The sequence below is a fragment of the Vombatus ursinus genome, unplaced genomic scaffold, assembly GCF_900497805.2.
Source record: "Vombatus ursinus unplaced genomic scaffold, bare-nosed wombat genome assembly UNPS02004596.1, whole genome shotgun sequence".
Classification (NCBI taxonomy): Eukaryota; Metazoa; Chordata; class Mammalia; order Diprotodontia; family Vombatidae; genus Vombatus; species Vombatus ursinus.
In genome coordinates, this window is record NW_020944374.1 from 123,247 (window position 1) to 129,577 (window position 6,331).

The window sequence follows — 6,331 nt, forward strand, 5'->3', positions numbered from 1 at the left end:
AGAAAAGGAAGTTCAAAATTAATATCCTCTTGCTCTACAAGGCCACCCTAAGACTAGGACTTCCTTGAAGGTATCACCCTCGCCTGGTTTAGTTTTGTACCTGAGAAGCAGAACAGTGTAGTAGGAAGAATGTTGAACATTGGAGTCACAGGATGTGAGTTCCAATCTCAGCTCTGCCATTTACTATCTTGTGACCTTGGGTAGGTCATTTCCCTCCTTCCCCACTCTATTTTGTCCTAAGTTCCCTTATATGTCCAATATTCTATTTTCTCATGTCCCTTCTGATTCTATTGTTGTGTGCCTCACTGAATTCTCTATGATGCAGACCAGGTAATGTTGATGTATGCTGGCAGAGGGAGTTTTCTTAGAAGGTCCATTCACATCCTGCATTCCCCCTTACCTGCTTCCTTTCTTTCTTTCATTGATTTTATTTTTCTCCTCCCTAATAAATGGGAAAGTTCCAACCCAACATGTTTTTCCATGTAACTGACCCCCCCCCCCCAATTGCACTCACCAGGTTCTGGGAAAGGATCTATTTAAATACACAGAATATACACAGCTGGTGGCCAGGTCGGCCAAGGGTTAGAACACATTAACATGGATAGCGTTGTCATTTCATGCACAATGAGGGCCAATGAGCTTTGGTGCTTTCCACAGCTACAGACCAAATCCCAAAGCAGACCACTTATCCTGCAAGTGTGTATTCCTAGCTACAAGGGAGACTAAGGGAGAAGAACGTAGTTAGTTCTTTACAAAGCCAAATCTACTATGGAAAGTCACTTCTGAAGTATGGCAGGTAGGAAGGAATGAAGGAAGGAAGGAAGGAAGGAATGAAGGAAAGGAAGGAAGGAAGGAAGGAATGAAGGAAAGGAAGGAAGGAAGGAATGGAATAAGCATTTCTATAGAGTCTGCTATGTGCCAGGCACTGTGCTAAGTGCTTTACAATCCTCACAACAACCTGATGAGGTAGGTGCAACAATCCTCATTTTACAGTTGAGGAAACTGAGGCAGACCAAAGTAAAGTGACTTGCCCAGGGTCGCATAGCTAGTGAGTGTCTAAGGCTAGATTTGAACTCGAGTCTTCCTAACTCCAGGCACATGGCTCTATCCATTGCATAACCTAGCAGCCTCTTATAGCTGATAGATGGCCCATGTTATGAATTCCCCTACCCAAAGGGAGCTCATTGCACATAGCATATGGAGAGTTTCATGGAGAGAAGGGTTTTAGTGGAGAAGACAGCCTTAGACCAGACTTCTCTGGGAGTAGGTCTAGATGGAGAGGCTCATCTCACACTATTTCAAGTACTCTGTGGCCCCATCAAACTGGACAAAACTCGTCACTCTCCAAATACATCCCACACTTTCCCAACTCTGGGCCTATGCTCACAATAGGCCTTCCCCAGAAGGCACGCTCCCTAGTGTCAACCAGAAGTCTGACTCTTCCATCAAGGGTCCAACTCAGGTGCCATGTTTTCCAAAAAGAGGCCATCAAGTCCCACCTCCTCTTTTTAAAAAGAAGGAAACTGAGGGTCATAGAGGGGGCAGTGACTTGACTAAGAGCACACACAGGATCCTAGGTCTAGACCTAGAAGGAACCTCAAGACCCCCTAGTCCAATCTTTTCATTTTACAAAAGAGGAAATAAGCCCAGAGAGATGAAGTAACACCAAACATCCCATTAGTATTAGGTAGCAGGGCCAGGATTTGAAGTTGGGTCACCTGACTCCCAATCCAGTACTCTTTCTATCTTAAGGATATATACCTTTTTTTTCAATTTATTTTTTATTTTTATTATTTTAGGCAATTGGGATTAAGTGACTTGCCCAGGGTCACACAGCTAGTAAGTGTCAAGTGTTTGGTCTGAGGCCAGATTTAAACTCAGGTCCTCCTGACTTTAGGGCAGGTGCTCTATCCACTGCACCACCTAGCTGCCCCAAGGATATCTATCTTAAGCTTAAGTAGTCTATGCCTGGGCCGCCATGGCTATGTTTCCTTTGGATGCCAAATACTCGGTTCCTCCTTCTGTCGATAAAACCTCACCAGAGGAATGCTGATGGCTACACTGCCTCCACCTCCCAGCTTCATCTGTCACATATCCTTTCCCTCCAACAAGGAAATCCTTTCTTGCCAATGACGTATTTGGAACCATACACTTTCAAGGCCATTTCTGGCAAAGACAAGATTGCTTCTACAAGAGGATGGTTGATGGGGAAAGCAGGGTATGATGAGCTATACACATGGTGTATGCCATTCATGATAAAAAAATAGCATTTATAACAGAAGCCCAGAACTTAGCCAGCCAATGACAGGACCAACTAGCACCCTCCAAGATTTACAAAGCCCTTTCTCTACAACCTTGTACAATGATGTTGTTCAGTTATTTTCAGTCATGTCTGACTCTTTGTGACCCCATTTAGGGTTTTTTAGGGGACAAAGATACTGGAGTGGTTTGCCATTTTCTTCTCCAGTTCATTTTACAGATGAGGAAACTGAGGCAAACAGGGTTAAGTGACTTGCCCAGGGTCACACAGTAAGTGGCCAGATTTCAATTCAGGAACATGAGTCTTTCTGACTCCAGGCTGGCACTCTATCCACTATGCCACCTAGATGTCCATGTAATGGTAGGTAATGAAAATAATATACCCCCTTTCTATCAATGGGTAAACTGAAGTTTATAGAAGGGAAGTGACTTCCACAAGGTCAGATCCAAGATTCAAATCTTCCTATACCACACCCCAGGCAGCTGGGTGGCACTGTAGTGGAGAGAGTGCCCTGCCTGAAGTCAGGAAGACTCATCTTTTGAGTTCACATCTGACCTCAGACACTGACTAGCTGTGTGACCCTGGGGAAGTCACTTAACTTTGCCTCAGTTTCCTCATCTGTAAAATGAGCTGGAGAAGGAAATGGAAAACTACTCCAGTATCTCTGCCAAGAAAACCCTAAATAGGGTCACAAAGAGTCAGACACGCCTGAAATGACTGAACAACAAATACCACACATGAGCATAGATTTAGGACTGGAAAGGACATTATAGTTGGCCACTGAGGTTCCTTCTAGTCCTAAGATGCCTGATTTTATGAAAGATCATAAAGTCTGACTCCTTCAACTTGCAAATGAGGAAATTGAGGCCTAGGGGAGTGAAATGATCTACCCAAGGGCACACACACATGTAGCAAATGGCAGAACTGGGATTTGAACTCAGGTCCTCTGACTCCAGTGTCTAATGTTCTTTGCACTAAACCCTGCTGCCTCTGAAATCCAAAGATAAAAAAAAGGAAATGGGGACACTCTCAAGGAGGTCCTAGTAGGCTGGCCTTCAGCTTACAGAATAAACTACTTAATATCTATCATAAAGACAAAAGGGATGGATGTTGAAGCTTGAAGGGACTTAGGAAAATGGACAATAGACTGGCAGAGCTGGAGGAAAGGGTCCTTAGATCTGACATTTCAGAGCTAGAAGGGATATCTGAACTCCCGATGACAGAGTTGCAAGGGACCTTAGAACAGAGAATGCAGAATGTTAGACCTAAAAGGGACCTTAGACCCCAGAATATCGGTGCTAGAAGGCAAGAAGCATTTTATTAAGCACCTACTATGTGCCAGGCAGCGTGCTAAGTTCTGAGGATGCAAAGAAAGGAAACAAAACCCTAACTAGTCCCTGCTTTCAAGGAGCTTACTGGCCAAAGGGGGGAGATATTAGAGGCTTCTGTATTGGACCCTGGAGGTGATAGGGAGACTCAGGGAGGGGAAATTACTTGCACAAGGTCACAAGCTGTGACAGAGGCAGGTCTTTCCATCTCCAATACATATCTCTCTATCTTATTTCCCCTTCTAGACCAGAAGCCCCGTAAGGACAAGGACCATTTGCCATTTGTATCTATATTCCCCTTAATACCACTTTGGCAGCTTGGATGGGTTTAGCTACTTGTTTAACCCATGAATGAATAGACCAGATTAGTTGGGGAAGGGAGAGGAGGGGAGAAAGGCTGACTGAATGAACAAAGCAGGAAGAAATGTGTTCGCAGCTGGGTCTTACATCTAGCTTCAGGCAACCTGAATCATGCATGGAACAAGACACTCTGTCATCCTGGGCTGCAGCAATGGAGTTTCTCTTACTCCTGAGAAACTTGGCCTGGGTGTGCATGTTTTGAGTACTCTGAGATGACTCAATGGGGACTCAGCTGGCCAGTTCCAGTTTGGCAACTCAGCGCCTCCTCTCCCTCGCCTCTCCTTTCCTCTCCTTCTCTGTGAGGTGGGTTACCAGAGTGGTAAAAGCCTTCAGGATTATCATGCTTCATATGTACCCATGAAAAGCAGAGCCCAATGGATAACTGATGTATTTCAGCCGTAAGATTTATTAAAGTAATTAGCACAGCCCACAGGGTCCCCAGGTGACAAAGGGCAGCTCTGGGTAGCTACTGCATCCGATGTTCCTCCAATGTTCCTTTCAGCTTCATGCTGGGTCTTCCTGTCTCATTGGCTCCTGTGTCTGCGGAAGGCAAGAAGCAGTGAATCTTTAGCACAGCACCATTTAATACTCTTATACTGAGAAAAAATTCTGCTGAAGTACCTGAGTAGAGAAAAATCTTGCCTTCTAATTTGGCTCATGGACAGTCTTTCTGTACTTGATTATTCTTTGGGGCAGTATCACCCTCGCACACATCTCATGACATCTCTGGACGAGAGGAAAAGATGCTCAGTGCTGGACTTATATGTTCAAAAGGGAATCTGTCCCCCTGCCCTAACCCATGTTCCCTTTCTTGTTGTTATTCAGTCATGTCCAATTCTTCCTGACCCCATTTTGGTGTTTTCTTGGCAGATACTAGAGTGGTTTGCCATTTCCTTCTCTAGCTCATTTTGCAGATGAGGAACTGAGGTAAACAGGGTGAAGTGACATGCCCAGGATCACACGGCTAGCAAGTATCTGAAGCCGGATTTGAACTCAGGTCTTCCTAACTGCCAGACCAGTGCTCTGTCCGCTATGGTGCCACCTAGCTGCCCTGTGTGCTCCCTTCCTAGCTTCCCTATTTCTAGTTTCCCAAGCTCACACCTTTAAGTCACATCCTTGACTCATGCTCCCCTCTTCCCATATATCCAATCACCTTTCAAGTCCCGTCATTTTGACCTCGTTAACGTCTCTCCTACCCGTCCCTTTCCCTCTACTTGCCCAGTCTCTAACCTAGGTCATTCAGATTATTACCATTGCCTCTCAGCTGGTCTCTCTGCTTCGTGTCTCCTCCCTGTAAGCTACCAGAGTAACACTCCTAAAACACAAGTCTGACTGCACCATTGCCTTCAGCAATAAACCTCAGTGGCTTGCTATTAATCAGGATCAAATACAATCAACGATGCATTTGGCATTTAAAGCTCTTCACGGCCTATCTCCATGCTACCTTACAGGGTTTATTATACATTCCTCCGTTCCAGAACTCTCAGGTCCAGCCAAACTGCCCTCCTTGACACTCTTACATCCTGTACGTCTGTGCCTTTGCACAGACTGTCCTCCATGCTTAGAACGTGCTTCTTCCTCATTTTGACCTTTGACCTCTTAGAAACCCAGTTTCCCTTGAAGACCCAGCTCAGGCACCCTCTTCTATGTGAAGCCTTTGCTGCTTCCCTGCTATTTTGACTATCATTACTGCCTTCCCTTCACTGTCTCACCCCACAGAATATAAACTCCTTGAGGGCAGTGAATGCTTGAGGTTTGGTTGGTTGGTTGTTGGTCTTTTCATTTCAATGTCTGGCACAGAGAAGACACTTAATATATTCTTGTGGACTGATTAATACCCATTCTTTCTTCATATCTATACTTGTGAGAACTAATAGACATCAGTGTTGTACCTAATTGATATGTACCCTCCACCAGGGGACTCACCTGGACTCACCTGTGTTAGATCACCTACACACACACATCTGTATTTATTCTCAGACCCAATACTCATTTGCTTTATAATACCATTCCTTCCTCCAACTTCGCAGCACTTTTTAAACCGTGGGTCGTGACTTTAAGAAGTGCTGAAGGAGTCGAGAGTGGAAAAAGTTTAAGAAGCCCTGCATGCACATCTGTTCTGTACCTTGCCCCCTCCTTATCCTTGCCCCTATGACATGTCCTGTGTCACTAAGCTTGCCTGTAGTGGCCACTGCCACCTCTTCCCCCTCCAAATTACACAAATGCCCTCAAATTGGACATGGTGTCAATGCTTTCCCTTGCAGACTCAGTCTGTACTACTCTCAAGGTCCTGTACATGTCACACTACAGTTATAGGCAACAGTGAGCTCCTAGAAGGCAGAAGTTGGGTCAATGGAGTTGTTGTAATGAGGCCTCAGCCTAC